Consider the following 22,467-nt stretch of genomic DNA (forward strand, 5'->3'; position numbering starts at 1 on the left):
GAACTTGGAAATGTAGCCCATGCTGACATACAGATCTATATTTCTGTATTTATCTCACTATGTATGTATATTTTTAAATTGATTCTTCTGATTTCAACCTAACTTGGATTCATTGAGGACTTTCCCCTCTCTTCATTTGTAATTTCTTTCTCCAGTAGTGAAAATCCTGGCTCTCGTTATCTATAATATGTTAAATTATTTGTTCAGGTCCAGTATATACTTGCAGTATTTTCATAATTGCTAACCTCTACTATTGTGAGTAACAATTTACCAACTAGACTCAGTGGAAGGAAAATGAGGAACCGGGAGACCAGCGAGTGAGAAATGAAAGACAAGACCAGGCAGAGATACACATGAGAGTTTATTTGTCAGAGTTGACAAATAAAGGCCATCTTTCCATATATGGAAAGAAACAATACAGGCTTGGGTTCCTTATGAGGCAGGCTCAGGGATTAGAGCCTAGTAGGTCCTAATGGGGTGGTTAAGGGTGGGGTTGGTATGAGAGATTGGTGAGCTTTTCTCTTAAAATGGCAGCTGTCACTTAAGATCCAGAGATGCTAAGCAAACTCAGTGTTTACATATAAAGTTCTGTTTGTCTTCAGCCTTACAGAATATAGTACAAAATGCTTTGTTTTCCAAAGCAACTTAATAATTTATTGTCTTATTCTTTTCAGTGTGGTTATTCATTGTAACACAGGTTCATTTGCTACATTCATACTCCATTTTTTGTTTCCCCCTAAAACCTGGTTGATTTTTAAAATATTTATACGTAGTAAGTTTTACTCTTGTGGTAAACAGATATATGGATTTTAACTAAGTGTAGAGTTGTGTTCCCACCACTATAGCCATAACATATTACTGAGTAGTATTCCATTGCATGGATGTAAAATAAGTATCTTATTCATTCACTGATTGAAGGACACCTGAGTGGCTTACAGCGTGGAGCAAGTATGAATAAAGCTGACATGTACAGTTTTCATGTGCAGGTTTTAGTGTGAAAATATGTGTTCATTACTTGGATAAATTTATTAGTCACAGTTATTCAGAGAAAGAGAATGTGTAAATATAAAAAGATATTCAATCTTATAGTACACTAAGAGAAGTATAGATTGTAGAATCTGACAAGTCCAAAATCTATAGGGTAGGCTGGAAGTTCCGAGACACAGGCAAGAATTAATGTTGCATGTCAGGTCTGTAAGTCATCAGCTTCAGGTTGATGGAGAATATGGAAAGAACAGTGAATTTCATGAGCATAAATCATTTGTTGTGACATTTGTTCCTGGGTCAAAAGCAATGTTGTATGGAATACTGTGATGGTGGTATCTACTCTCAGTACTAAAATCTTATAAGACTTCTCCAGAGAAAGAGAACCAAGGAGAGAGAGAAAAGAGAACAAAAAAGGAGGGAGGAGGAGGAGGAGAAGGAAAGAGAGAAAAAAAGAAGGGAGAGGGAGAGAGAAAAGGGGGAGTTAAAAAAATTGGCTCAGGAGATTGTGGATGTTGATGAGTACAACATCCACAGGGTAGAGGAGGATGAAGATCCAGGGAAGAATTGCTGTAGCTTGCTCCTAAGGCAGTCTGGAGACAGAATTCCCTCCTCCTCTAGGGATTTCAATTTTCTCTGAAGGCCTTTTTCTGATTGGATGAGGCCCATCCACCTTAGGGAGAGCAATCTGCTTCATTTAAAGCCTACTTATTTAGTGTTAATCTCATCTTTAAAAGTACCTTTGCAAGCCAGGCATGGTGACACACGCCTCCCGCTGCTCAGGAGGCTGAGGCAGGAGGATCATTAGTTCAAAGCCAGCCTCAGCAAAGCAAGGTGCTAAGATTTACCCTATCTGTAAATAAAATACAGATTTACCCTATCTGTAAATAAAATACAAAACAGGGCTGGGGATGTAAAATTAACTCATCTCTGTTACTGTGTTTTCATTTCCATTTTTGTTGATTCTTATTGTTTTCTTCTCTTGGTTAAAATACCCATGTGTTCTTTTAAGTTGTTCAACTTTTGCACTGAGGCTGGTAGAGTGCCCCTGAATTCAATCCCAGTACCAAAAAAAAAGAAGAAGAAGAAAAGAAAGAGAGAAAGAAAGAAAGAAAAAATTACCTTTGTAGCAGCATCTAGGCTGATATTTGACCAAATATCTGGGCACCATCATCTAGCTAAGTTGACAAATAAAATTAACCATCCATGGTAAATTTCTAGGGGTGAGATTGTTGAGCCAAATAATAACCACACATTTAATTTTATTGGAAACTCCTGGAATGTTTACCATAGTGGCCATTCCATTTTGCATTCTCACCAGCAATATGTAAGAGTCCCGTTGCCTCTGAATACTCTCGGCACTCAGTTCAGTTTGTCTGTCTGTCTGTTTTTAGCCATTCCAACTTGTGTGTTGTGAAATCTCACTGTGATATTAACATGTATTTTTCTCATCACTAATGATATTGAGCACCTTTCTATATGCTTGTCATTTATATATTTTCTTATTTGTTTTTGTTTGTTTATTTCGGTACTGGAGATTGAACCCAGTGGTGCTTAACCACTGAGTCACATCCCCAGTCCTTTTTATTTTTTGAGATAGGGTCCCTCTAAGTTGCTTCAGGCCTCGCTAAATTTCTGAAGCTGGCTTTCAACTTGCAGTCCTCATGTTTCAGCCTCCTGAGCCATTGGGATTACAGGTGTGTGCCACCATGCCTGGCCATATATCTTCTTTGGTGAAGTGTCTGGGTAGACATTTTTTAAAAATTTGTTATTGGTTGTCTTAATTTTTAATTTTGTGTATTTTTTCTGTATTCTGACCATCAGATGTTTGTCAGAAATGTGACTTATAAATGTTTTCTTCTAATCTGGAATGTACCTTCTTATACATTTAATAGTATCTCTCACACCAAAAGATTCCAAATTAGTTGAGGTCACAAAGCTTGCCACCTCAGTTTTCTTCCAGAAATTTTATAGTTTCAAATTATATATTTATGTCTATATATGAGTTAACTTTTATACATTGTATAAGATATGGGTTTGAGATGAGATTTTTTGTTTGTTTGTTTTCTGCTCAGTTTGTTGATTGATTCCTTTTACTGGGCAGGCTGACCATGAATGTACAATCATAGGTCATATACTTCTCTGACTTCAAATTTTCACTTTGTCTTTTTATTTCAACTGTTTATGGTATGCTAGATATGTGCTGTTATTTTTTTTTTGGTTGGACAGTAGTTATTTTATTTGATATTCTCTGAGCTTTTTTGAATCAATGGCTTATAGTCTGTTTAATTTTGAAAAATTGTCAGCTCTTATTTCTTCAAATATTTATTTTGTTCATTCTTTCACTTTTCTGCTTCTAGCATTCCAGTAATCCTTAGATAGATTGTATGATTTTATCCCACAGTTTTTGGATGCTCTGTTGTGTAAGTGTAGTTTTTTTGTTGTTGTTGTTGTTGTTGTTTATTTTTATTTTTCCTGCATTGATTACTTATGTTTTCATTTGAGGCAATTTCTTCTAATATGTTTCAAGCTGACTGATTTTTTCTCCTGGCTGTCATTAATGAATTTATATAAGACAATACTCATCTCTGTTACTATATTTTCATTTCCATTGTTTCCATGTTGATTCTTATTGTTTTCTTCTCTTGGTTAAAATACCCATGTGTTCTTTTAAGTTGTTCAACTTTTGCACTAAGGCTTTAACATACTAATTGCAGTTATTTTAAATTCTGTTAGATAATTTCAACATATCTATAATAGCTACATCTGATTCTATTGATTGCTTTGCCTGGGGAGTGTGTGTGTGTGTGTGTGTGTGTTTTAATATGTCTTGTAATCTTTTTTAAAAAGTCAGCTATCTTGTGTATGACAATAGAGACAGAACTAAGAAGGCTTTAAGCCTGGAAATGGATATACAATTCTGCTTGGCCTTTAGCATGCAATTATACATTAATCAAGATTTATTGTTGTATCACTTCCTTTTGTTATGCTCAGTCTTCAGATTTCTCTAGAGATAACTTGTGTTTCTATGGGGAGCTAGCTGACCAGTGGGTTTGATTCAGTATCTACTTTAAGGCTTTTCTTTGTACTATAGAGAATCTGCAAATTTCAGCTTTTCTAGCAGTGGCCCATTGTTTCTTTTACTCAATGTCTGTCAGGATAATGGGAGAACAGGAACAGGGATGGCATTCTAGGAATTTCTGATTAAAACTACCTGTCCATGCCTGTAATCCCAGCAGCTCAGGAGGTTAAGGCAGGAGGATGGCAAATTCAAAGCCAGCCTCAGCAACTTAGTGAGACCCTGTCTTAACATAAAAAATAAAAGGGCAGGGATGTGGCTCAGTAGTTAAGCACCCCTGATATCAATCATCATCATCATCATCATCATCATCATCAATCACTGAAATTTGGATATATTACCATTAAAAATGTGCTTGCGGGGCTAGGGATGTGGCTCAAGCGGTAACGCGCTGGCCTGGCATGCGCGAGGCACTGGGTTTGATCCTCAGCACCACATACAAATAAAATAAAGATGTTGTGTCGGGGGCGGGGTGGGGGGATGTGCTTGCCCATCCTCTCCGTGTAGTTCTATGCCCAGTATATATTCCTTCGTATCCCCCTTATGTAAATAGTATATTTTCTGTCATTTGCAAGGAGTTTCCACCTTTACCTTTAAAGCAACAAAAATTGCCCTAACCTCATCTCTTCTCTGAGGCTTTGTTTGGGGGAGATAAAGGAAAAGGCTCTAGGTAGAGTTTGTGCCCCTTCTAAGTGGCCTACACCAGGAAAGCTTTCTCAATATTATCTCTGGTCTACCCAATGAGTGTCTGGTTGATTTGTAGAGAAAGGCTTTGCAAGAGCATGTGACACCCTCCTCCCCATTATCTATTGCTCCCAAGGCCTCCAGTTCCTCCACCACCCCACAACTGCCTTTAGCTGATGTATCAACTATTCTAGCTGAATTTTTCTTATTAGTGTCAGGCTTCATCTATGCATGTAAGCAAGCTCCAGAGTTCCATCTCTTCTGATTTCTAGTTGTTTACCCCATAACATTAGCAACCTGAGAGTTTCAAGTGTTGTGTTTTTGTAGATTGCACAGCTTATTTTCACTCATTGATGTATGAAAATAACAGACTTTGTACCTCTCTATACCCCTAAGCCCATCATTTTACTTTTGAATTTTGTGTGATTTATATTTAAAGTTAAAATGTTTCATAAGAAGCATATAATCTGGTTTGTGGTTATTAATCTAATCTGATAATATTCACTACATGAGGTCTGAGTCTATTTACAATTAATGTATGTATCAAGATAACAGATTTTATAGCTTTATTTTTCTATTTGCTTCTATTTCTCATAGGTTTTATATGCCTTTTATCTTTTTCCTATCCTTCATTTAGATTAATTGCTTTTTTATTATTTCAGTTTTTCTTTTAAACTAGTAGATATATACTAAAAATTATCTTGTCATTCTCTTAATTATTAGCTAGAAATTGCAGTATGCATTTTTTATTTATTATAGCTAACTTACCCAATAGCACTTAAAAAAATTTTTACTCCTTTCTTTCCTCTCACCTTTTACATTATTATTCTCATGTACTTTTAGTTCTAAATGTATTTTAAATGACACAAACATTATAATTGTTTTTATTATAATCAACACTTATTTTTTTTTATTTTCAATATCCTCAGGTTTCTCTTGCATCTGTGTTCCTTTCTTCTACTAGAAGAACTCTTTTTCATATAATTTTTTTAATTGTAGTAACAATGATTTTCCTCTCTTACATACTTTAATTCCAAGATCTCTCTGGTTCATCTTTGTTTCTTAAGCACTGAAAAAAGTTTTATTCTGTCAGTTGTTTTGTTTTGTATACCTCTTAAACCTCCCAGTCACAACTTGTGACTCACCAAGTATCTGAGGCTTGTAATATCTCCTACTTTGAAAACTTTATTTGTTTCTCTACCACAGCCAGGCCCCATTTAGTAGTTTGCACCTAAAATTGAATAGAGCCCAAGGGGAAAAACTGGCAACTGTCTACTGACTATCAAATGATTCTTCTCTCTCTGGAATGTTAGCCTAAGTAGACTTAAGTTTTCCACATCTCCCCACTGTTTATAAAGGTAGGATTTCTATTACCTTTCTGGATCTTCCTAGTTATTATCAGCAGGAGCATAATTTAATTGCATTTTATGCAATGACCTACCATCAACTACTGCATCTTGTGTCGAAGTGGAAGATTCTTCACCCATACTTCGGATATAATTGTGAGGGTCCCTTTAGGAAAAGTGAAGGTAAAGGAGACTCTTCACAAGATTTACTTTCATGTATCCATTTATTTCCTTAACTTTTAACAAATATCTTTAGATGCCAACTGCTTAAGTGTGGTTGGTATACACTCCTGCTAACCAATGAATATAAAAATATACAGTAGCCACTGGAAACCAGAAGGATTAACTTTAAATAATGATACTAATGATGATGGTGAAGACAATGGCTATTCATAAGAACTTATTTCTGAATAATTCTTTGGCCAATTTTTGTATTAATTTTTTGTCTTATTATTGTTATAAAAATCATTATATATTTTGGATAAGTCCCTTATCTGCTATATATTTTTCCAAGCATGTGACTTACATTTTATGTTATAATATTTTTATTTATTTATTTTTGTTTTTCCACAATCCTGGGGATTAAACCCAGGTCCTCATGTATACAAAACATGTTCTCTATTATAAAGCTGCATCTCAGTCCTGTGACTTGTATTTTAATTGTCCTAATGATGTCCTTTGAAAAGTAGAGTTTTAATGGAGGGCACAGTAGAATTTCATTTCAAATTCTCAGTTTCTGCCTTCTCTTTTTTTTTTTAAGAGAGAGAGAGAGAGAGAATTTTAATATTTATTCTTTAGTTCTCGGCAGACACAACATCTTTGTTTGTATGTGGTGCTGAGGATCGAACCTGGGCCGCACGCATGCCAGGCGAGCGCGCTACCGCTTGAGCCACATCCCCAGCCCTGAAAAGTAGAGTTTTAAATTTTGATAAAATACAATTTATCAATTTTTTTCTGGATCATACTTTTAGCATATATCTATGGCATTTTTGCCCAACTCCAGTTCACAATTTTTCTCCAATGCTTTGTTCTGGAAGTGTATTAGTTTTACTGTCACATTTGAGGCTAAAATTCATTTTTATGTCATTTTCATGTTTATCACATTGATTTGTTTCTGGACTCTATTCTATTCTGTAAATCTATATTTCTATTTTCATGCCAATACCACATTGTATTGATGTTTCATGTTTTTAAATGAAGGTCGATAACTTTAAATGTATTTCACATACTTCAAATCTATTATTTATTGATTTATACAATCTTAACACCTTCACAGTTTAAATGACTAAAGAAGTAAAATGTGGCTAAATTTTAAACTCTGAGAATCCATAAACATATGCTTGTAAAACAGAAACTAGAAGACTTTAGAGATCAAAATAAAACTCAACAATGATATAAAACTCCAGAGAACTCAAAAGAAAGCTACTGAAATCAAGAAAAGGAAGAAATTATGAAAGATCTATCAGAGTTTGTCATATGAGTTGCACAGGAGCTCTTTGAGAAAGTTTATTTTTAATTTTTTATTGGTGCATTGTAATTATACATATAATAGTGGTATTTGTTATGTCATATTCAAACATGCACATAACATAATTTGATCAATCTCCTTCCCTGGTACCTTCCCTATTCCTCTCCCCCTCCCTCCCTTCATCTGCTTGCTCTACTGATCTCCATTCTGTTCTTATTCTTATTATTTTGATTAGTACATTATAATTATTGATATAAAACCAAGATTCATTATGGTATATTCATACATAGACAAAACACAACTTAGCTGATTTCATTCCCCAGTCCTTCCCCCTGCCCTCCTTTCCTCCCTCCCTCTTGATGGCTTTCCTCTACTCTATTGCTCTTCATTCTATTTTCATGAGAATCCTTTTATTTTTAAGTTTGTTTTTTTTTCTCTCTCTCTCTCTAGCTTCCACATTGGAGAGAAAACATTCCACTTTCGGCTTTCTGGATCTGACTTCTTTCACTTAGCCTGATGTTCTCCAATTCCATCTATTTACCAGAAAATGACATAATTTCATCCTTCTTTATGGCTGAACAAAACTCCATTGTGTATATATATATATATATATATATATATATATATATATAGAGAGAGAGAGAGAGAGAGAGAGAGAGAGAGAGAGATTTTCTTTATCCATTGGCCTATTGCTGGGCACTAGGCTGATTCCTTAACTTGGTTATTATGAATTGCTCTGCCATAAGCATAAAAACAGACATGAAGACCACTGGGATGGAATAAGAGACACAAAGACAAATTCACATAGATACAGTCAGTTGATCCCATGACAAAGATGCCAAAAAACATATTAGTGAAAAGATAACCTTTTACACAAATAGTTCTGGGAAAACTGGATGTCCATATGTAGAAGAATGAAACTAGATCCCCGTCTCTTACCTTACCTAAAAATCAATTCAAAGTAGATCAAAGATCTAAGAATTAAACTAGAAACATTGCAACTGCTAGAAGAAAATATAGGGTTAGCATTCTAACATATTGGCACAGGCACTGACTTTCTTACTAAGATTTTTAAAGCTTAAGAAGTATAACTCAGTAAGTGGGGTGGCATAAAATTAAAAAGATTCTGTACAACAAAGGAAATGATTAAGAATGTGAAAAGACAGCCTATAGGATAGGAGAAAATTTTGGCCAGCTACTCTTCCAACAGGGCACCAATATCTAGAATATATAAAGGAATCAAAAATTTAATACCAAAGAAAATAAAAATAACCCAACCAAGAAATGGGCAAAAAATCTAAATAGATATTTCTCAAAAGAAAAAATACAAATGGCCACACATATATGAAAAATTGCTCAACATTCATAGTAATCAGATAAATGGAAATCAAAACTATTATGAGATTTCATCTCACACCAGTTAGAATGGCAATCATCAAGAATACAAATTACAATTTTTGGCAAGGATATGGGGAAAAGTTATAGATTTTTGGTGGAACTGCAAATTGCTATACCACTTTGGAAAACAGTATGAAAATTCCTCAAAAGACTACAAATGAAATCACCATTTGACCCAGCTATCCCACTTCTTGAATTTATCCAAGAAAACTAAAATCAGCATACTATAATGATACATGAATACCAGTGTTTATAGCAGCACAATTCAAAATAGCCAGGTTTTGAGGACTTTTTTTCTTAAGTATCAGTGCCTGATCTCCACTCCCAAATATGTAGGTTGCTTTGGAAGAGGGCTAGGCTTGAGAATCACTTACCAATCAAATGAATATTTTGAATATAAATGATCAACAAACTTAATCATTGGAGGTAGCATAAGAAAATAAATATGCAAGCAGAGTGAAAACTACAATGTAGCATAATATAGAATGAATTAAATGTTGTAGGAATATATGATTATTTTTAATAATTACTCAGATATATGGACTGGCATACAGTTATGCAGATATAGTAATTTGGTATTAAAAGGTCTGACCTCACCTTGTAGGCTAAAAAAAAAAAATTATAAATTTAAAATTACTGTTCCTTAAACATCTTCATTTGGAATCTCCCAGAATCAGATACTGAGACAGTGATTCAATGTAATTATTTGGGGAGGAAACACAGGAAACAAGGCAGCCAATAAAGGATAGGTTATTAAGCTGGATGCCACTATGATGAGCTGGAGCAGAATTCCACAGTGAAGCTCTGGGAAGGTTCCTAAATACAAATCTCACAGTTGTCTTGGGGTAGGGGGATGGGTGGCAAGAGAATGGAAGGAGGTATGCATCAACACCTGAGAGTCACAATATAAGGGTTTCTGGGATGGGGTGTTATTTCCCAGTCACTTCTGGCCTTTCAAGTGTTCAGAAATAGCCCCCAGACAAGGAGCAGCATACACTGGCAGTTGGAAGTCCACCTGAGTACATACAGTTGTTAAAAGGTGAGACACAGACAGAGTATGCTGCATGCACTAGAGGATTTTGAGATTCCACATTATGCATTATTTATGATCTTTACAAGTCCTGCAAGGAGGTTTTTTTTCCCATTAAAGAGAGAGAACAAGACATATCCAATAAGTAATTATTGCCTACCATGTACCAGACATGGTTCTAGGCACTGGGGATAGAGTGGTAAACAAAACAGATGAGACCTATGCCCATGTGGAGTTTACATTATAGTGGGGAGAGACTGGCAACCATGGAAACCAGCACTGCACCAGATGTAGATAAGAGCTGAGAAGAAAAATGAAGCAAAATAAGAAAACTGAGGATGATGAAAGTCGCTTTTTTCCTTTTTAAAAAAAAAATTCCTTTTTTAAACATAACTAGGGAAACCTATTCTTAAGAGCTGAATACAATGAAAGGAGTCAAGAGAATAATTCCAGGCAGAGAAACAGCAAGTCCACAGGCCCAAAGTAGATCTGGGCTTGGTATGTGTAAAAGACAAGTAAAGCAGTGTGGCTAGAGCAGAGTGAGGGAGAAAGGAATTTAATCAGGAATAGGTGAGAGTGGTAGATGCTCATGAAGGCTTTAATAAGCCTTTTTCATGTTTATCTTTGGTTTAATTTTAAGTGTGGCAACAGAATCCTGACATGTGGATGAAGAAAAACAAGTTAGAAGTCCAGTGTGCTAATTCAAGTACATTAATGATATTAATGACTCTCACAAGGTGATGGGATTAATTGTTGGATCTGCAGTTCAAACACCAGTCCCTTCCATCCAAGCTGATGATCTTTGCTCTCTGACACACTGCCTCTCCCATACAGCTTGACATTTTCATTTCTCTAGAACTCCTCATGAATGTGTATAACAGGAATATCTTCTTGCCAAATCAAAATGAGAACAACAAGGAAAATCTCCTCAAATTGATAAATTAAAAAGAAATTCCATTGACACCTTGAATTTAATAAGGTAGTGGTTGCCTATTTTTTCAAACTCTGGGAAACTTGGACACTTTGAACTTGTAGCGCTAATATTTTACTAGGTCTTAGACTGCCAGCCAGCCCCCTGCATTATCTTGTGAGACTCCCAGACTCACTGAAATCTCAAATTGCTGCTTTCCTGCCTGCTGCGTACTGTGAATAGAAAGGAACCCAGAATCATTTGTTTCCTCCACAAGCCTGAGATACTTCGTGAATCCACATTTATTTCAGAGATGCTTTCTTTCCCTTGAGGGAGACTTTTAAGTTCCAAAGGTCAATAAAAAGTCTTGGAATACATAGCTTTATTTATCTTGATATCAGCAGGGAAAGAATAGAAAGAAAGAACCTAACAGTGAGAAGACATGAGGAATAAAAGGAATGGCACAGTAATTTCATTTATGTGTTTTTCAGGTAAAGAAGGGAAATATGAATAGTCCTAGCACAGTAATAATTATCTGGCAGCATCCTGGAACCTTGCTGGTCTTTCACACTGCAGGAATGTTGATGGATCTGACTCAGCATAACTTCAGCCTAACCTATGATAGGTTCACGACTCTTTTCAAATTGCAGATAGGCTTTTACAGACTTCCGGAGTCAGTCCTTATCAATGGTAGCCCTGCTGAGTTTGCCTTTGAGGTTTATATTTTGTCCTTGATTAGCCAAACTCTCTCTCTCTGCTTTCTTGCTGCCATTTTGTGAGCTGCTTTCCTCCTCCACGCCCTTCTACTGTGAGGTATTGTGTTACCTTGAGTCCTGCAATGGAGTTGGACAGAGTAAACCTTTGAAACCACTAGCCAAAATAAACTTTTTGTCCTCTACATTTTTCTTGTCAGGTCTTCTGATCACAGCAATGAAAAGCTGACTAAAACATTACCCAACTTCCAAAGCCTCAGTTCCCTGACCTAAAAATGAGGATGATAATAATAGTATTTACTCTAGGATTTATAGTGAATTAATACAGGAAATAATTCCTTCAATAATGCTCCCCATGGTGATACATAATCACATATAACTTAATGCACACCCATATTCTTCTCAGTCCACATCCCAGAATTCTACTGGCCCTGTATCTCAGGACTATGTGAAAAAAATGGGTACCATGTAATTAGGAGACCCCTGGAATTGTTCATGTTGTTTTGGAAGTCTTGGCCATGCTTTCCAGACTCATATGGCATCAATCTACAGCCAGAATAAAAATGTATTAGAATCATCCCAGGGATTTCTAGCTGGTTAACCTAAACTTTCAGTAATACTTCTCTGGCATTTTAAATTATTCAGAACTCACTAATTGCATTAGAGAGGAGTGGTGAAATATAAATCTAGCACTCAGGACAGTGTGTAGCAAAGAGCAGAGTATATATTCAACTTTTGGTTATTGCTATTATAAGACTTCTAGGAAGAAACAATGTTGTCTAATACTTATGATTTTTTATGTACATCTTATTGCAGCAATAAAGAAAACAATCAAACTATTTATAATAATAAAACTAAAGAAGAAATTCTAAATATGCAAAATAAGAGCAAACAAATATCAACTTTTACAGTATAACTAGTTGTATGGTAGGATAATTGAAAAGTAACTGGAGTATGGAAGAGAATTTGTATAAAGCCCCTACCATAACTGAAAGGGACATCTTGTAGAAAATATGTGATGGACATCATTATCCAAAGTACATGTATGAAGAATCGAATTGGGTGTCAACATGCTTTATATATAAACAGAAATATGAAAAATTGTGGTATATATGTGTAATAAAAATTGTAATGCCAAGAAAATACATTTTTAAAATGATAGTCCTTGCATCTTACCTCCTTGGGGTCCAGTAAGATAACAAGATAGCTCTAACAGAATAAATAGTATTGGGTTTTTTTTTTTTTTTCCTATAGTTATTTTTATCACATTCTTGTGGCTGAGCTTTTTACCATTAAGTATTTAAGAAAGTAGAAGAAAAAGCGAGAGAGGATTAAAAAAAAAAAAAAAAACAGTTCCACAACAGCTTTCCAAGAGAATGTTTTACAACCTGAGTGCAAACATCTCATCTCTCCATCAAGGGTGTCCTTATATGTAAATGAAGACACTATGACCTGTCCATGAGATAGGTTTAATATGCCAATTTTTGGTACTCAAAAGATCACTTTCACCCTTCCTCAGATCTATAAATCAAACTTAGAAAATGGTAATATCACTGCCATAGATAGACCAGGCCTCCTTATACTTGCATTGAATTGCAATCCCCTCAAGGTCGGGCAAGGGGTGGGATCAGAGCCTTCTAATTCCAAAGAAAAGGTTGGTTTCTGTGAGTTCAGGAAGCACTTAATGCCCTCAGTGAGGCCGGAATGACATGGACTGAACATCTTCATCTTGTCAAAGACAGAGAAGCCTTTACCTATTAAAAGTCAAGTCTCTTACTTTGTACTGGTTGAGGGCCAATAATTAGTATTTTTTGGCATTTGCTGGATGATTGGTCTTCTAAATCAAAACTGTGATTTTCATGTTTTTAATCCTCATTACCATAAGCCGATATCAAGTAATTTTTCATCCTGGCTTTTCCTGTCATTCATGGTAGCAGATTTTTCATTACTTATGTATCACACACACATTAGCTTATGCATATAAATATTTTTAAACATAAACTTGTGTTATATATTCACATCCAACCTTGTAGCCTTGGGTACGCTATCTAAATATTAAGAAATAGCATTCAACTTGAAATTCATGTGTTTAGAAAGAGAGAAAAGCAGCTCATTAGTGGGCAGAAGTGAAGCCAGTGAAAAAACAAATAACTGTTTTCCAGGAAAGTTTTAAAATAAAGGCTTCAACATTTAGCCTGAACAATCCAAATTTATGGAGATATAAATCTGAATTTCTAAGACTCTCAGTGTTTAGCACCAAATGCAAACCACCAATTTTATCTATACTTATGTATATTTCTTTAATCAGAATTTAAAATCAAAATAAAATAATTTATGATAGCCCAAAAATAGTTTTTGCAGAAACGAGCATTATTATTATTATTCTAAATATTTATTTTTTAGTTGTAGGTGGACACAATACTTTTATTTTATTTTTAGGTGGTGCTGAGGATGGAACCCAGTGCCTCACACATGCTAGGCAAGAGCTCTACCACTGAGCCATAAGCCCAGCCCCCAACATTATTAATTTATTTTAATTACTAATCATACTTACTGATGATTTATATAGTATAACAATCTTGCACCAAAATGTCTTGGGTTAGGTGTGCATGTAAAACATTAGAGTAGCATAGAGCTTCAGCTCATGAGACTTACAGGCACTCTCTGAATTTACATCGTAGTTCTGCTACTTACTTTGTAGGTTATTCACTGTGGTTTCTTTCCCCTTAGGAGCTTATATGTTGGAAGCTTGACCCAATAAAGCAAGGTTGGAAGGTCCTTAGGTTATTGGGGACATACCCTTAGATGGGGTTAATTAGTTCTGTGGGGCAAGCCTTTCTCTCTGGTTTCCCATCTGTAATAGTCGGGGTTCTCTAGAAGAACAGAACCAACAGGAAATATAATTATAAAAAGGGGACTTATTAGATTGGCTTACATGACCAGAAGTCCACAATGGCTGTCTGCAGGCTGGAAAGCTAGGAGAACCAGTAGTTGCACAGTCCAAGAGGCTGACACCCCAGAACAAGTGATTCCCTAGTCTGAGTTCTAAGCCTTCTGGAGAATCACTGGCAGAGTCCACTTTGGAAGAATAAAGAAGCAAGAATTCAATATCCTAACATGATTGCAGCAGTAATCAACAACCCCTTCAAGAAGAATCCAGATGCCATCTGCTACTGCTTCTTTGTTCTTCCAACTTTTATTCCATTGGTTGATGCTGCCCATGCTTAGGGAGGTGCTCCATTTCAGTTGGCTATCCCACATGCCGATCATTCCTAGACACACCCTCATTGACACACCCATAATCCTTGGTATTTCTTAATCAAATCAAGTTGACAATTCAAAGTAACAATTATACTATTTCATCATGTGTTGACTCCCTCTCCCACATACTCCCACCATTGTGATACCATGCCCCCTGAGTCCTTCAGCAGGGCTGAGGTAATGTCATTGCCATGTCCATAAACCTCCACAATTGTGAGCCAAGCAAACTTCTTTTCTTTGTAAAGTATTCAGCCTCAGGTATATCATTATAGTGATGGGAAAAGGATTAATACACTTATTCTCTCTGTTTCTCATCTTTTCATTGACAAAACAGTAAAATGGTAATAGCTACTGCACAGTGTTATTATGAAGACTAAATTCAACAACTGTAGAAAAATGCCCAGTGTAAAATGAGTACTCAGTATATATTACCTATTATTATGGGAGGCTCAGCAGTAAAAAGTTCTTCTAGCTTCATTTAATTTACTGTCCTCCTTATTTCAGTTAAATAAAATCAATTTTAAGTCACTCTTTGCTTTCTAGTTAAACTTAACCCAAAACAATATGGAAAGATATTCAACCTTACCAATACCTAAGTGAACTAAAATAGAAAAATTCCTTTTTCACCTCTCAAATGAACAAGTGTAAAAGGCATGCTGGATTTCATTGTTAAAGGGTATGCTGTAATGAAAGGGGTCCCTTTGTGCTGTTAGAAGGAGTCTAAATTGGCACAAACTTTCTGGAAGACATTTTGGTAGTATACATTCAAACTCTTAAAATGTGCATTCTCTTTGATCCTGAAGTACAGCACACAGAAATTAATCATAAGGAAGTATTGTTCAAATGGGCAAAGATAGGTAAGCAATGATGGTCACTGCAGTATTATTTATAATTGCTTCAAGTTGGAACTTATTTTAAAATGAGTATAAGTTAATAATATTGGACCATCTCCATAAAATAGAATACAATGATAGCTTTGACATATAAAGATTCTGAAGTAAAAGATAGCATGATTACAATATGGTTTTCTTGTAATATGCATGTTCATAATGTGCAAAATATTATCATTTCTTATGTCTGGGTGATACAAATACCCATTTGCGATTTATTTTCACAAATTGTTTCTCAATAAATTTTCACAATTCAACAAATTGTGAGTGTTTAAAGAAACTATGTTGCTTTAATAATCATAGAAACACCAGTGAAAGTAGTTAATAAAAATTTAATCCAAAGAAACTTCTAAATCTACAAAAAACATCATCTTCTCAAACTATCAGACAACAGAGAGGCATTCAAAAGTACAGCTTCAGGTATGTTTTAGCTGCTTTATTTCCCGAATGATCTTCAATATGGGCAGGAGAAGCTGATTAGAGTTTCAATCGAGGAGGCTCTTTTCAGCCTGTATCTGGAATAGAATTGTGGTTTTTGTTTTGTCTCCCCTACAGTATCCCTACTCTGACAGAAGTTGATTTCAGTTAATGCTCCTTCAGTCTGGCTGCTAGCTGTAATTTGGAATTCATGGAATTGTTGACATAGTTGACCCAGACCGGTGTGACTCAAGGTTAACAGGACTGAAAGTCAAAATGAAAAAGAAGTTCTCCAGTATATAAGAAAGGCAATCATAGAAGAGCTATTCCAGAAGAGTGGAGTTAATGAAAAGCCATCTGTCTTCTGTCAGTAACAGCAAAATTTTAAATATCCATGTATTTAATCAGTCCTAAATGATGGCCAAAGTTGAGATAGTAGGAAAAGGAGATTGATAGATAAAAATCAGTGATCCAAATTTTGTGTTTGGTAGGGAAGAATGATCAGGGGTAGGCAAGTGTTTAAGAGAAGGAAACTTTTCATTTTGAAAGCGCAAATAAAAATGTTGAATTTCTGAAAATTAATATAGGACCACAAAAAACTTTTTTAAATATCTCAAATTGCCACAATCAAAAAGATGCATTCAGAATTTTCTGTGAGGAATAAACCATTATAAAATATATGTACAGATATCTGTTTAAGTATCATTTGACAATTGTTTAAATTATGGTAGCCAAAGAGTCCCTTGTCATAAAACATTGTGATAGAAATTTATATGACACATTGATATTTGGTAAGACTAATGTGCCAAGATGGATGTTTTAATAGAATCATCGCAGTGATGAGGCCTTTGGATTTCTGTTAAAATCTAAAGAGTAAACTGAAGAGAGAAACATTTAGTAAGCAGAGAAGAAATTAAAGACAGAAAAGACAAATTAAGAGAGGAGTTTACAAAACCAAGTTCTTCTTCTCTCTCTGTGTGACTTGTATGATGTCTAAAGATCTTAATTGCCCTAATGTTTCCTTATTCTCTGGTTCTCTGAGCTGTCATCTTATTTTGGTGGCAAACATTTAAAATGGGAAATTTCAGTCAGCCTTGGTAGAAATGGGTCACACATGAAGATTAATTTCTCTTTAGCAGACCACTAGACTACCTGTACTAAAGTGATAGAAATGGGGCCTAAACTAGGAGAGTTAAGTAAATTTTTAAAAATGCAAGCAACCAAGGAAGTAGAAAAACGTCTGTCACCTGCTCATTAAAGAAAACTCATTGCAGAGAGTAATAACCATAAAGAGAGTACAGCAATTTGTAAGTTAAGTATTAATGACTACACATTTGAGATGTTCAATAATTTCAAATGATTGATATTAAAAAACAAGCTGTTTTCATTTTTGTAAAAGTATGGTTGAGCACACAAGTATATACTTGGTATCTGTTTTCTACCCTTTGCTGTAGTTTGAGTATGATTTATCTCTCAAGTGTTATTGTGTTAGAGGCTCAGTCCCCAGTGTGGTGATGTGAGAGCTGGTGGGACCTTTAAGAAAGGGGTCTACTAGGTCCTTAGGTCAATGGGGCTGCTGTTCTTGGAAGGCACTAAGGTAGTTCTCATGAGAACCATAAGTTAGATCTCACAAGAGCAAGTCATTATAAATGCCTGAACTTGACCTCTAAATTGCTCTCTGGCTTCCTGACTTGCAATGTGCTCTTTCCCTCTTGTGTGCACTCCTGCCATTATGATGCCATCAGTCACAAGGCCTTCACTCCTGAGGAAATTCAATCTTGGACTTTCAGCCTCCAAAACTGTGAACTAAACAAACCGCCTTTCTTCATATATACCAGCTTCAAGTAATTGTTATATAAATGCAACAGGGACTAATACACTCCTATACCCAGAATAATTTAAAGAGAGAAATCTATTCTACACCAAGAAAAAAAAAAAGACAAAAACAGAACTTTTCACAAGGAGTCTCTTAATCCAACCTCATGAATACTACCTAAGCAGAACTAGCCACTAATAATAAAAAGCCTCTACAGGTAAATTTATTATATCATGAGCAACACATAATCACATTTGTAAAAAAGTAGCAGGATCATGACATTGCATTTTACACCTGGTTCTTCTGCACCTTCTTGCCCTTTCTTCCTTTTTCTTTCTTTCCTTTCTTTTTTGTCTTTCATATTTCAATCCTTCCTTAATTGTTTTCCTTTAAACAAAATCTGCTGTTAAGTTTCAAGATATTTTTAAAGGAAATTTTTATTCAAAAATTACATGTTCTATAGAACATGCAAGCCTGGAGAATTAATTAGTAGGGTGCATACTTTTAACATATGGTTTAAAACCCAATTTTACTGATGAAATAAATTCTAAATATTGTTTTAGATATTGAAAATTATAATTTTCAATAAGCCTGTTAATGCTTTATCTCAGAAAAGTTAGTGAAACTGCTTTGAAACTAAGAATAATAACTAGATCAAAATAGAGCTCACTGGAATTGCAGAGATATGATAATTACAAATAGGAAGGTACCCAGCCAGTGAGAATGATCTAGTGAAGCAAGGCAAAAATGGATTCTAAGCACCATTACCTGTCACATCTTCATAGATGAGCTGCAAGATACAGAAGAAATAGAGAAAACATTGATTTTATCCTCAAATGAGGGAGGACAGAACATCATCATAAAAGCCACACACGTAAAGGAAAAATACAGAGAAATCTTAAAATGCACTGAATAATTTATCTTGGTGACTGAAGGTGCCTGGGAAACATTGTGTAGGGATAGGATAAATGTTTGTTTGAACTGGAAACAGCACTACCTCCAGTGCTTAAGAACTTTTAATGACTCACTCCTCATCTCTTACCACAGCAAACCTTCCACTGTGCCTTCACATCGCTGGTAAAATCTGTTTCTTCTCTGTCTACAAGCTTCCCAGGCTCAATATTGCCTCTAGGTCTCCAATCCAGTTGACACCTCCACACACACCCTACCTCTTCCTCCCCACTACTACTATAATGGCAATCATTGTTCCCAATATCTTCTTCCCTTCTAACCCAAACTCAATGTCAGTTTTTCCTGGAAGCCTTCAAGGCTATTTCAACCTGCCTTGATCTCCATAGTCTCTAGGCTACAGAACATTTCATATGGTCTCTTGTCTTATTTTCTTGTTCTTTCTTCTATGAATGTAGTCTCTCTAATTATAGAGCTTGTCTTTAAAGGTAGCCATTAAAAATCTTTATTTATTTTTGATGACTCCACAGTGAAAAAGGTGTGAATGTATTGTTACCATTTAACAATAAAGTGTAAGCATTTTACCTCTTTCATGCTACAAGCATACCTGATATTTTGGGCATAGGGATGGTCAATTTACACAATCATTTAGTCCACAAACATTTAATAAGCCTCTTCTGCATTCCAAGAACTATGATATTTGATTGAGGTACAGAGTTAATATAATCTGTGAATAGATAACGATCCTGCAAATTTCTATGAATATCATTTTACAGTTTATGGGATGATTTTACATTTTAATTTAATGCAGGATTTTTGGTTTGTTTGGTTTTTGTTATTTACAGTACTGGAGATCAAAATCAGGGCTTCCTGCATGCTAGGCAAGTGCTCTACCACTGAACTACACCCTTAAGATTGTACAGTAATTCTTTATTTTTTATCAATGACATTAAATGAAAGCTACTGATGTCCAATTGCTGTCCAGAAATCTTTCTGCTATCAACTCCAGTGAAACCAGATCATAGTATCTCCCACATCAGCTGTGGCCTACAGAGAGAGCTATAATCAGAATCAATCAATTCTGACTCCTTCTTATTGGTGCATTCCTTATCTTATTGATAAATAATAAATAAATAGAGTGTCTTCTGGGTCCTCCAATAGAACATAGAGGACTGGGGGTTTTCCTAAAGGATGTAGTATATCACTCTAGCATGTCCTCCTTATGTATTTGTATTTTCTTGATACTTTACTACTACTATCTGCCATTGCAGGTACTGCATTTATTTTTTTTTCTTTTTCTTTTTAAAGAGAGAGAGAGAGGGAGAGAAAGAATTTTTAATATTTATTTTTTAGTTTTCAGCAGACACAATATCTTTATTTGTATGTGGTGCTGAAGATTGAACCCAGCGCCGCGCGCATGCCAGGTGAGCACACTACCGCTTGAGCCACATCCCCAGTCGGTACTGCATTTAACTGTTATCTTTCTCCAACTTCTAAGACCCATCCTTGCAGAGAGCATTAACAGTCTTGTCTAAGGTGAATTTTAGGGTAAGAAATCTCATATTATCCAAAAGTACTACTATATAAACTTTCTTTATTTAACTAATTTTCCCTGGGTGATCCAGCAGCCTCAGGATCAAGTTGCACACATACTCTCACAATTCCTGCTGGTATGCACTGGCTAGGACCTGCAGCTCTCCAAAATGCAGTCCTTTCCTCTCATCAGTCTCTCAGGAATTTCATAGTAATAGTTACTGACCTCATAGTCAAGAAAGGAATTAAAGAGAGATCCTTACAAGGGTCCATATCATCTTGCAAGGCAGACGACTCTGTATTTTTCAAGCAAATGGAAATAAGTAAAGTTTTTTTCCACTTTCTTCCTCTTTTCACATTTTTTATTGGTGTATCATAACTGTACATAATATTATAGTTTGTACAAAAATATAACTTGGCCAATGTCATTACCCAGCAAAGAAGTAAATTTTAACAGAGAATGTCGGGCTACATATTCAAACCCAGATGGTTAAGGTGAATGTAGAGTTCAAGATTTCTGAGAGCATCAACCCCAATCTTACCATGCCATGTCTCAGGGTTCCACTTCTGCAAATATAGCCTTACCTCTGGCATAGAAAAGTGCCAAATTTGAGAAATCAACTTCTTCCCTTGTTCTGCTACTTTTACCAGTAAGTCCTGGAACGTAATCCTGAGCCTTCAGGATATAGGACCCACCTTTGTGTTTTTAAGGAGAAACTCTGACTTTTACATTCACTTTTAAATAGCGGATTACATGCCATCAGTTTTCATTATCTTCTCCAATGTATTGATTATAGTCATCCAATTCCTTGTTGTTATAATTACTATTTCTCAAGTGCTCTGTTGTCTAGTACTGCACTAAAAAATACTGATATGAAACAACAACTTTAAGGGCATACTTAGGGATTTTGCTGGATAATAGTTTAGACATGGCACAGTAGGGAGGAACTGCTTACTCTGCTTCACAGTGTCTGGCCTTAGGCTGGGAAGACTCAAGTGTCTTAAGGTTACTCTAGGGACCAAGAGCTGAATTTATCTAAGGAATGGTCCCTAACTGAAGGTACTTTTTATCCCCAGTAAACAAGTGTTAATACCAGAGACATATTTGGTGTCAGAACAAGGGGAAAAGAATCGTACTAGGGGGACAAAAAGAGAATACTACTAGATCTAATGGGTGGAGTCCAGAGATCCTGTTAAACATCCTATTATGTTTTGGATAGTAATCCACAGTAAAGAATTGTAGCAAGGTTGAAAAACTTGATCTGGAAATTTCCTCCATCAAGTATTGGGTGCTTGAGCAAGGATAACTGTTATTGAATAGTAGAGTGGTTAAAATGGTGAAAATAAATCATCATCCTCCTCATCATCAGTTATTTGAGGGAAAATGCAAACAAGTTTGCATGGCCTTTTATGACATATCCTCAGGAGTGACAGAGGGTCACTTCCACCATTATCTATTGGCCAAATCAGTCAGATATTCATTCAGAGTTAGAAATAGTGGACATAGTTCTCACCTATTATAGAAGTATAAAAAATGAAAGCCATGCTTTAAAAAGAACACACTCCATATGCACCTGAATAATGCCCCTCACAGTGCAGGTTCTTCTATCAGCATCACATTCCAGTTTCCCACAAATGAAAATGTTAACAGTTAGTTGCATCTGATAGAATTCCAGGGACATTCATCCTCCATCCATCCATAGTGAAGATGTTCTCATTGTTATTTAACTGGTGGATTATCCAAGCTTCAAAATCTTATTTGTTTGTTTGTTTATTTAATTATAGCATTGGGGATGAAATCCAGGGACACTCTACCAGTGAGCTACATTCCCAGCCCATTGTAAGTTTTATTTCAAGACAGGACCTCGGTAAGTTGCTATGGCTGGACTCAAACTTGTGATCCTCCTGTATCAGCCTCCCAAGTCACTGGAATTGCAGGTGTGTGCCATTACACCCAACTCAAAATCTTATTTCAAAGTGTTTTGTAGGATCATTTCTGATTTCAGCTGTTACAGATCAGTGTTCCCAG

Source organism: Marmota flaviventris, chromosome 4, assembly GCF_047511675.1.
Source record: "Marmota flaviventris isolate mMarFla1 chromosome 4, mMarFla1.hap1, whole genome shotgun sequence".
In the NCBI taxonomy this organism is placed as follows: Eukaryota; Metazoa; Chordata; class Mammalia; order Rodentia; family Sciuridae; genus Marmota; species Marmota flaviventris.